The following is a 12,258-nucleotide window of genomic DNA, read 5'->3' on the forward strand; positions in this document are numbered from 1 at the left end:
CATCATCTCTCCTATGGATTACCACAGTAGCTTCCAACCTTGCCTATCTGCTACTTGCCCTTGACCCCTACAACCTAATTTCATTACCCAGTGATGCTTTAAAGAATAAGTAGTACCATTTCGCTTTCTGCTCAAAACCCTGTGATGGCTTACTACCTCTCTTAGTGTAACACCCAAAGCCCTAACCCTGTCCCACTAGGTCCTATATAAAGTAGCCCCCAGGAATTCCTTTTTATCATCTCCTCTTTGTTCACACTGCTTTCTGTGCTACTCCTTAAATTTTCCAGGCATCTTTCTTCCCCAGGGCCTTTAACTTGATATTCCCTCTGCCTGAACACTTCCCCCAAATGTGTACAAGACTGCTTACTTTTCCTCCCTCAAGTCTTTGCTCAAATGTTATCTTCTGGATTACACTTCTCTGACCACACAATTTAAAGTTGTAGTCCCCACTGCCTATGCTTATCACCATCCTACATATTATATACATTTACTGACTATTTTATTTTGTTTCCAGCCTTTACCTACTAAAATACAAGCTCCACAGAAGGCTTTTTGTCTTGTGTTATCCATTTCTTATAATCGTAATCCTTAGAACAGTCATGTATATAAAAGCTAACAAATATTTGTTAAAAAAACAAGTAAAATTAACCAACAATGAGATACTTTTACCTATAAAATAAAGGTATAAGATACTTATAGCTTTTATCTATAAGAATGGAAAATATCTAAAACATTGACATGACAACAACAAATGCTGGCAAGAATGTGAAGCAACAGGAACTTCCATTCATCACTGGTGGGAATGCAAAAAGGTACAGACACTTCGGAGGACAATTTGGCACTTTCTTCCAAAGCTAAACATAATCTTACCATATGATCGAGCAATTGTGATTTTACTCAAATAACCTGAAAACACGTTCACACAAAAACCTGCACACAAATGTTTAAGGCAGCTCTAGTCATCATAACCGAAAACTGGAAGCAACCAAAAGGTCCTTCAATAGGTGAATGGATAAACAAACTGGCATACATCCATGCAAGGGAATATCATTCAGTGATGAAAAGTGAGTTATCAAGTCATAAACAGTCATGGACAAAAAATAAGTTTATGTTGCTAAGTGAAAGAAGAAAGTCTGTAATGGCTACATAATGTATGATTCCAACTATGTGACCTTCTGGTAAGAGCAAAATTATGGGAACAGTGGAAGGATAGGGCTTTTAGGGGAGGGAAGAAAGGGTAAATAGGGGAAGCACAGGGGATGGTTTAGAGCAGTAAAACTATTCTGTATGATGCTCTATTGCTGAAAACATGACATTATACATTTGTCCCAAAACGCAGAGAACTGTATGACACAGAGTGAGTCCTGATGTATATAAAACATGAGCTTAATTAATAATAGTGTACCAGCATTGATTTATCAGTCATAAGGTATATACCACACTAATGTAAGATGTTAATAATCAGGGAATTTGGGGACAGAGAGTACATTTGCATTCTCTGTGTACTTCCTGTGAAATATTTCTGTAAAGCTGAAAAGGTCCCCCACAATGGAGTTTATTAAGTTAAATAAATAGATACATATAGTTAGTAACTTGGTAATAGATAAATATATGTACCTTTAAAATCTTTACAAAATCACTTGGATGTAACTTCTATTATCTCCATCTTGAAGGTGGGTAAATTGACTGACATGGTTTATGTGATTCCTGTCGAAGCTCAAACTAGCTCATATATCTAGTTTTTGGGAGCTGCAGTGGTGGAACCCAGAATGTATCATCTTCAGATGCATCACTCTCAATTTACCCTCATCAAAGGCATGAAATATACAAAGGAAATACAGTGATGAAAGAACAGCTATAACAAGGCAACGAGGCCGAAGTAAATAAATTTCCTATCTTGTGCATTGTGGTCCAAGAGTGAAGGCATCTGGGACTTCCCCCATAATCCAGTGCCCCAGACTCTGTACTCCCAATGCAGGGGGCCTGTTTCAATTTTTGGTTAAGGAACTACATCCTACATGCAGCAACTAAGAGATGGCACAGGCAAATGAATAAATCTTTTTTTTCTTTTAATTTTTTTAAAAAGAATGAGTGCACCTGTTTGTTGTAGTTGTGCTAAGTAAATTATCATTCAAGAAAGAAGCCTGATAGTTTGAAGGGTTTGCTTGTGTTGTTGTTTATTATCTTTTCTGTTGCCTTTGAAAACAATCTGAACACAGTTGATGTACCTAGTCTTTTGGTGATACATATGACTGTTTTCTATTCTTACTATAACAATCTCAGTCTGGATAGATTCAGAGACACATCTTTCCTATTTTGCTTTTCAATTCACTTGTGAGACTAATATGTGATGTATGCTAAAGGGTACACTGGGTTGTCTAATTTTTGTAAAGGATTTTGAAATTATACCTAAGGTGGCATTTACATAAGATTAGAGATATGGCAGTACAAGTCACTGAGTGCAAAACAGGGAATTCCAGCCAACTGTTGAGACCCCAGGCACAGCATCTAGTGCTTAATGGTTTTCTTCTTTAACGTAGTTTTTAGATATTCTGTTATGGTGACAATTCTTCTTAAAGTCTGGATCTTCAAAGTGACCTTTTTCCTGTGCTGCCCAAAATAGAATTTTCACTCCATCTCTGCCTGTGGCAGTAATAAAACAACCCTAATATTCAGCCTCTTTCCAGATTGTACAGTCTATAATAGGATATCATCATAACTTATTTCCAGAGTATAATATTCATCCAATTAACCTTGAATATTTTTTAAGAAAGCTCACAATAGAAAAGATAATTGCATGGTTGTCAAAAATTATGACTAACCAGGTACAATAGAGCCCCGTAAAATAATTCCTATCAAAAGATTAACATTTATCATGTTTGCCTAATGAAACATATTGTAAGAGATTTAAAAATGGATAACTGGAAAAATAGTAAATAGTTATTGCATGCAAAATATACAACCAAAATGAACTTTTAAAAGGTAGAAAAATATATTAAACACAATAAGTGCATTTTCTATATTTAACATAAAACTATGTCCCACTGTAGGCCTTCCCTGGTGGCTCAGCTGGTAAAAAATCTGCCTGCAATGCGAGAGACCTGGGTTTGATCCCTGGGTTGAGCAGATCGCCTGGAGAAGGGAAAGGTTACCCATTCCAGTATTCTGGCCTGGAGAATTCCATGGACTGTATAGTTCATGGAGTCGCAAAGAGTCAGACACGACTGAGCGACTTTCACTTTCACTTTCATGCCCCATTGTATAGGAATTATTCTTCCAAATACTTGTTAGAGGAAGAACAGATGAACTAAAGTGCATGTCCTGCCTCTTTGTGGTGTCATGAGACTATTCTATGGACAGGTTTCTACTATATCCCCTTGCTAAAACTCAAAGCCTTTAAGATATGGTTCTTGGTTAAAAGGAAAAAAAAAAATAGCAGGGAAAGCCCTTCACACAAGTGGAAATGGAGAAAATTGCTAAAGAAAGGGGACAAAAGCCCCCTTGGCAGATAAGCAACAGCTCTGCTTACACAGTAATTTATGGTAATATCAGGAAGCTTTTGATAAAATTTCACACATACTGCAGGGTAGGACATTGGAGAAGATAAAGGACTCTGAAGAGATATGGAAAAATTAAACCATTTATAAGAGGGAGAGTATTTTGTTAAAAAAAAAATGTGGCAATTCATTTTGATAGTCATGAAATTTCTGTGTGCATTGGGCACTTGCTGTCTGAAAAGGTGGCAACCTAGCATTTCCCCCATTGCTACAGAAAGTAAATTTTGAGAACAAAAAATAGGGGAAGGTTTAAATATATATATGTATATATATATATACAAATCTATTATAACATGTTCAAGTGTTTGTGAGCTAAATTTATACCATTTGACTAGTTTAAAGATTTTAAACTTTTATCTCTATTTTATTTGATAACGAATCAATTTTTCAATAAAATAATTTGCCTTTGGGGTATTATAATGAAAAAGCAATTTAAAATATATTTCTATAAATACTGAAAAATACTTTCATACTAGATATGCAGTAAATAAATGAAGAAATATTCACACAAGTTTCTATTGCCTTTCTTGTTATCTGAAAAATAATGAGTCTTTATTTACATATTTCTTCATCAAGCCCTGAAGCTGTTATTAAGGTCAAAGCTTGAATATATCTGTTATTCTACAGAATTTTATATTTCAAAATTTAAAGTACTATTTGATGCTCTAATTTCACCTTCTGTATTAAAAAATATAAACAGCTTAATGAAGAGTCTTTAAATGATTTTTTTAAATATTCTTCAATGGCCATTTTTAATACAGTGGCTCTGCTATCCTCTGAACTTCAGTGGTATTTGAGCTCACATTGTCATTCTTACTTATTGATTGCTCAGCTCAGTTTTTGACTGCAACCACTATGGAGATCTTCACTTGAGGAAACAAAAAAATCCTGTCATTCAAAAAGACCATATTATGAGAATTCTGTTACTTGTTTTTAAACAATATTAACAGGACAATTTGGAAGAAGAAATGCCAGTCTGTCTCTCCTCTCCCTAACGAATTTCTCCTGAGACAGAGCTTTAATGAGTAGTTCTGGAAACTTCTTAGACAATATATGTCACTGACCAAGATGGCTGACTATTTCAAACTGGCTGATGCTATTCAGTAAAGATACTATCAGAATCTGAAGTAACTCATTTGAGTTTCTATAGTATCTTGAGGAAATATTTTGTGAGAGTGGGAAGCATGTTTTAATGCCATTCACATGTTTCCCAGAGAATGAAAGCTGATCTGCAGGACCATTGAAAACATTATACCTAATATCATTGCAATTTCAAGGTCTGGGAGAGAGGTTGGGAGAACCAATAGTTGGGGTGGGGGTGTGGTTCAGGAACATTGAGGCGAACACTGTTGACTCATTGGAAAATCACAAAATGCTGGAACTCACTCTAGTAGGCTCATGTTTTGAGCCTTTAAAGCAGTTGTACAGCTCTCTTGGAAATTTACACTGTTATTTTATTTATAGCAGATGTCTCTTAAAGCAAACATTTTTAGTTTATACTATACAAATCTTACAGAAAATTGCAAACATGATGTAGAGTTTTGGTCATGCTGTAGAAATCTTTAGTTTTTCTATAACGGATTATGAACAAGGGAAAAAAAACCTGATATCGATCTAAGGCTAAAGGATAAAGGGTAATCAAAACAAGACTTCTGCAGATGCTTTTATGAAATTTGTTTTAAAAGAAAAAGGCAAAAGTTGAAACCGTGGATTAAACCAGTTAAGTGAAATCAACTTGTATTCAAAATATATTCTGACTTACATTCTGACTATCAGAATGAAATGACCAGCAGCCAGTCTGAGGCTTAATCAAAACACTTGGTTGCTTGGACAATTATACTGTCTGGGTTATATATATATATATATGTATATGTATATGTATATGTATGTATATAATATAAGCTAAAATCCTGACTTCCCTGATGGCTTAGACAGTAAAGAGTCTATCTACCATGCGGGAGACCCGGGTTCGATCCCTGGGTCGGGAAGATCCCCTGGAGAAGGAAAGAGCAATCCACTCCAGTACTATTGCCTGGAAAATCCCATGGACTGAGGAGCCTAGTAGGCTATAGTCCATCGGGTCACAAAAGAGTTGGACACGACTGAGCGACTTCATTCACTTCACTTCATGTATATATATATAGTTTTACTTGGATTTCCTTAAATGTAACTAGTATTTGTTTCTTATGTACATCCAGTGAAAAAGAAAGCCTAAGAAAACACTTTATTTATTTAGCTTGTTCTGAATAATTGTTCTCTTATAAATGAGTTTTGGTTATAGTAACTTAAATATATGTCTTGTAGCTGCTCAGCAGTTGCTGAACTGCCTGATAGAAAAGTAGCATCTGAAATTCAGCTCAAAATATAAAAATATAATATGCAATTAAAGAAGAAAGTAAATTCTCTCTGTAATGTTACACTAGGAAATATAAATAGTAAGGAAAAAAGAGATTGCAATTTTACAAAAGTAACTATCAGCAGCTTTATTTTTCCAAGGAATCCATCCAGCTACAAATATTTACCATTCTATTTGTTTCTTTTCTTTTTTTTTTTAATTTTAGTTTTTTCTTTTTTAAATTTTAAAATCTTTAATTCTTACATGCATTCCCAAACATGAACCCCCCTCCCACCTCCCTCCCCATAACATCTTTCTGGGTCATCCCCATGCACCAGCCCCAAGCATGCTGCATCCTGCGTCAGACATAGACTGGCGATTCAATTCACATGATAGTATACATGTTAGAATGGCATTCTCCCAAATCATCCCACCCTCTCCCTCTCCCTCTGAGTCCAAAAGTCCGTTATACACATCTGTGTCTCTTTCCCTGTCTTGCATACAGGGTCGTCATTGCCATCTTCCTAAATTCCATATATATGTGTTAGTATACTGTATTGGTGTTTTTCTTTCTGGCTTACTTCACTCTGTATAATCGGCTCCAGTTTCATCCATCTCATCAGAACTGATTCAAATGAATTCTTTTTAACGGCTGAGTAATACTCCATTGTGTATATGTACCACAGCTTTCTTATCCATTCATCTGCTGATGGACATCTAGGTTGTTTCCATGTCCTGGCTATTATTTGTTTCTATAATTAGCAGAATTTAAAAATAGTTTCCTTGTCACTCAGCTGGTAAAGAATCCACTTGCAATGTGGGAGACTTGGGTTTGATCCCTGGGTTGGGAAGATCCCCTGGAGAAGAGAAAGGCAACCTACTCCAGTATTCTTGCCTGGAGAATCCCAGGGACAGAGGAACCTGGTGGACTGTCGTCTATAGGGTCACACAGAGGTGGACATGACTGAAGCGACTTAGCAGCAGCAGCAGTAGCATGCCTGTCTTGTTCAGTTCAGTCGCTCAGTCGTGTCCGACTCTCTGCGACCCCATGAACCTCAGCACACCAGGCCTCCTTGTCCATCACCAACTCCCAGAATCCATCCAAACCCATGTCCATTGAGTTGTTGATGCCATCCAACCAGCTCATTCTCTGTCATCCCCTACTCCTCCTGCCCTCAATCTTTCCCAGCATCAGGGTATTTTCAAGTGAGTCAGTTCTTCACATCAGATGGCCAAATTATTGGAGTTTCAGCTTCAACATCAGTCCTTCCAATGAACACCCAGGACTGATCTCCTTTGGGATGGACTGGCTGGATCTCCCTGCAGTCCAAGGGACTCTCAAGAGTCTTCTCCAAGATCACAGTTCAAAAGCACCAATTCTTTTGCGCTCACCTTTTGTTATAGTCCCATTCTCACATCCATACATGACTACTGGAAAAAATCATAGCTTTGATAAGACAGACCTTTGTTGGTAAAGTAATGTCTCTGCTTTTTATTATGCTGTCTAGGTTGGTCATAGCTTTTCTTCCAAAGAGTACGCATCTTTTAATTTCATGGCTACAATCACCATCTGCAGTAATTTTGGAGCCCCTCAAAATAAATCTTTCACTGTTTCCATTGTTTCCCCATGTATTTGCCATGAAATGATAGGACCAGATGCCATGATCTTAGTTTTCTGAATGTTAAGCTTTAAGCCAACATTTTTACTCTCCTCTTTCACTTTCATCAAGAGACTCTTTCGTTCTTCTTCACTTTCTGCCATAAGGGTGGTGTCATCTGCATATCTGAGGTTATTGATATTTCTTCCTACTATCTTGATTCCAGCTTGTGCTTCCTCCAGCCCAGCATTTCTCATGTTGTACTCTGCATGTAAGTTAAACAAGCAACCTGTCTTGTAACAATACACATTTCAAAAAGGAAGGAATTAAAATAATGTGGCTGTTATGCTTTCATAGGCCTTTGTGAGAAGTTAACCAATAAGACAGCATAATCTCTCTGGACTTTAAAAACACAAATTCAAGACAAGGACATGAGATTGATGGAATTTGTAATCATACATTTTTTACTTGTGTAATAAATTTATCTCAAGGACATTATTTAATATGGCCCCACAGTGTGTATATCACAACAAACTGGAAAATTCTTAAAGATATGGGAATACCAGACCACCTTACCTACCAGAGAAATCTGTATGCAGGTCAAGAAGCAACAATTAGAACTAGACATGGAAAAACAGACTGGTTCCAAATCAGGAAAGGAGTATATCAAGGCTGTATATTGTCACCCTGTTTATTTAACTTTTATGCAGAATACATCATGCAAAATGCTGGGCTGGATGAAACACAAGGTGGAATCAAGATTGCAGAGAGAAATATCAATAAACTCAGATATACAGATGGCACCACCCTTATGCCAGAAAGTGAAGGAGAACTAAAGAGCCTCTTGATGAAAGTGAAAGAGAGTGAAAAAGTTGGCTTCAAACTCAACATTCAGAAAACTAAGATCATGGCATCTGGTCCCATCATTTCATGGTAAATAGATGGGGAAACAATGGAAACAGTGGCAGACTATTTTTCTGGACTCCAAAATCACTGCAAATGGTGACTGCAGCCATGAAATTAAAAGACGCTTACTCCTTGGAAGAAAAGCTATGACCAACCTAGACAGCATATTAAAAAGCAGAGCCACTACTTTACCAACAAAGGTCTGTCTTGTCAAAGCTATGATTTTTTCCAGTAGTCATGTATGGACATGAGAATGGGACTGTAATGAAAGATGAGAGCCAAATAATTGATGCTTTGGAGCTGTGGCGTTGGAGAAGACTCTTGAGGGTCTCTTGGACTGCAAGGAGATCCAGCCAGTCCATCCTAAAGGAGATCAGTCCTGGGTGTTCATTGGAACGACTGATGTTGAAGCTGAAACTCCAATAATTTGGCTACCTGATGTGAAGAACTGACTCACTTGAAAATACCCTGATGCTGGGAAAGATTGAGGGCAGGAGGAGAAAGGGACGACAGAGGATGAAATGGTTGGATGGCATCACTGATGCAATGGACATGAGTTTGAGTAGGCTCTGGGCGTCGGTTATGGACAGGGAATCCTGGTGTGTTGCAGTCCATGAGGTCCCAAAGAGATGGACACGACTGAGCGACTGAACTGAACTGTGCTACAATGTGTAAATCCTTATGTAAATTTTCATTTACATCTGCAGAAACTTTCTAGATTCTTAACAATCTGTCATTGAAGTTTTAGTGAGTTACTAATTTTTTCACAGATGAGGGTTAAAATATATCTAACCTTTGCAAATGTACACTATGGCACCATTGACATAGCTTTTATGGCAGGTAAAATCTATGACAAATTTTCTGTATGTCAGAAGAACATGATTTCATATTAAATTCTGATGAGAGAGACATATTTCTTTGCTTGTGCTTCTGAAATGTTTTGGATATAGTAACAATGGGCAACTGTTCCTCTTCAGTTACATCAATACAATCTAAAAACCCACTTTATTTTTATGAGTTCAGAGCTTCAGTAAATATTTCTTAAACACAACTGGAAAACTGCAAAAAATGTTCAGAATTCAACTCACTTCTAAACTTGCTGATCAAAACAGACAAAACATTCAGCTGGTTAGGCATAATGAGAAGCAGAAAGAGGAATCCGCAAAAGAGTCTAGAAATTGAATGCTGCCATGAAGGTGAATAAGAGCTCCAGCAAAAGTTCCTCAAATATAAGTGTCAAGATAATGGTAGGTCCCTCTGACAGTCATTTAAAAGAAAGAATAAAGCCTATTATAGTAACTTTATGGAGTTATAAAAGCACTTGAGTTTTCAGGGAACCACAGACTTATAAAATGTTTCTGACAACCCATCAAAAATTAGTATTATGACATTGTCATAATACATAATCATATAGTCAAGGAGTGATTGGGAGTAAATCCATAATAGCAGATTTTTTTAAAAAAATTTCACATTGAAATCCAGACATCTTTTTTCTCCCTTCTTCTCTTAGATTTCAAGATCAGGAGAAAAAGTAGATAGAGAAATACATTGTTTCTTCTGATTCCTTTATAGACAGTCTCTTGGAAAAATTGAAAATTCTAGTTGGTTTGTATTTTTTTATTTTTTGGATTTTGGGTTGTGAAGAACCTCAAGAAAGCCCATATCTAATGATCTAAACTGTCTAATATTTTACTGAACATCTGTCTAATGTTATCCACTTAGGAAAAATTATTACTTTAAATTGTTAGGATGCCTCACAGCTATGTCAAAGGCTCTATGTATTATCTTTAAGATTCTTGAGGAACTGCTGAACTTGAGTCTCCTTCCATTGCCTTCTCTGCATGTCACTACAGACTGCCCTAGACTATTTAGGAAATAGGCCTTTAATCATAGGTCTACCTGAAACCAGACCAAAGCTTAACATAAACAGGGCTTCCCATCCACCCTCCTACCTCAAAAAAAAGTAACATATTGCTTTAATTTTTAAAATTTATTTATTCTTTTCATTTGTTTTAGAAAAAGAATACTTGCCATTGCCTAAGCCTTTGGACACATGTACATAATAAAAAACATTACTGAGCATAAATAATATATATGAACTCTATTAGGATTCTCAGAAAAAGTCTATCAAAATGACTTATTTTATAGTTTGAAGTCTCAATTCAAAATCTATTAGCAAAATATTTCTATTAAATTGTATGATATTTCTGATGTCAATTAATTACACTTATATCCAGCTCTATAGTGTAATGACTTTGTAATATTAATTTTGATTTTAATTTAGAAGAGAACTTGTAAGTTTGCCCCAAGTTTTAGTGTTTAATGGTTTTTCCATATTTAGACTATGTTCACCGATCATAACTTTTCATTTTTCTAGTTCAATGGCCATTTTAGAACCTATCTTTCATGTTTTTTTCTGAGTTAACCAATTTGCTTTGGGGCAGGGCAGATAGTAAAGAAAATCAGTTTAAAAAGGACAATTAAACTAAAAACTATAAAGAATAATATTTCATTTTGGCCATAAGACCAGTAACTTATTTTTAAAAACATTGAAATTAAAATTTCCTATGGTTGAAGACAGAGAAATCCAACAGTCTGATTTTAAAATAGAATATGTCATACCTAACATTAGTTAGTAAAAGCAAGTGAAATGTCCATCTGCATCAGCACTAAGTTGATTCTTTCCCCAAATCATTAAGTTTTACATCTGGTCATTTCAGTACAGAAAATAAACTGGCTCCAGATTACTTGGGTATGGTTTCAGTTCCTTCATAGGCAAGGCATTAATTTCTTTATGACTCTTGTTTCTTCATTTATAAGAAAGACTGATGATGAAATCAGGTAATAGATGTAAAGTGCTTAGAACAGTATCTCATGCAAGTAATCAATAAATATTTGCCACTGTTATTATTATTATAGCCTAATATTGTTATTCACGTGTTTCACTTTCAACATGTTATGATTCTTGCTTGAAATGATCTCCTCTTTCTTATATTTATAAATTCGATATTTTTATTCATGACACACCTGAGCACCAGTCTAAGGTGATCTCTTTTCCCAGAACTTGCTTTTTATCCCAAATCCCAGTTTAAAACATGTGTTATTCTCTAAACATTTCTTATATCCACAAAATGAAAAAAAGTACAAGTTATTTTAAGAAGGAGACACTCCCTGTATTTCCTGTGCCTGGTTTTGACAAATAATATACTCTCTACAAACATGTCACAATTAATGCTTCACAGATTCAAAGGGGTTAACTAGCCACTCTTTATGATGTCCTTTATTTTTCCTTGTCAAATCAGAGAATCATGTTCTTTCAAGACAAAGCTAGTTCATTTTCATTTTGTTTTGTTTAAAATCAATAAGCATGTTTCTTTAGTGGTGGCCCTTTATCTGCCCTTGCATTATAAAAAACATTCTTGCACACTAAAATTATTTGGACTGAGCTCAACTAGACTCAGGATTATACCAAGTTTCCCCCTATAATGCAGTTTATAAAATGGGCTCTATACTTTGTGTTGCATTACAGGATATAAATATAAATTCTTGGAAATCTGTCAGGCTCCTTCAGCTCCCTGAAGCTAAAACAAATATGTACAATATTTGACACAGTTAAGGGTTAAACTAATGAGCATATACCTGTATATACCTGCAGTATATACCTGTATATACCTGCAGTTTTAATTGTCAACAATGGAACTTTCAAGTATCTAAGATTTCTCTGTGAATTTCATTTGATCTCATTAAGTAAATGGCTTAAATGAAGGGAAGGTAGTTATCTGAATGCTTAGATACCTGGAAGGTAATTTTTAATTTTCAATTATCTTATACTAGTTTTAAAAGATCTGCTTGCATATTACAA

Source organism: Ovis aries, chromosome 1, assembly GCF_016772045.2.
Source record: "Ovis aries strain OAR_USU_Benz2616 breed Rambouillet chromosome 1, ARS-UI_Ramb_v3.0, whole genome shotgun sequence".
NCBI classification, from domain to species: domain Eukaryota; kingdom Metazoa; phylum Chordata; class Mammalia; order Artiodactyla; family Bovidae; genus Ovis; species Ovis aries.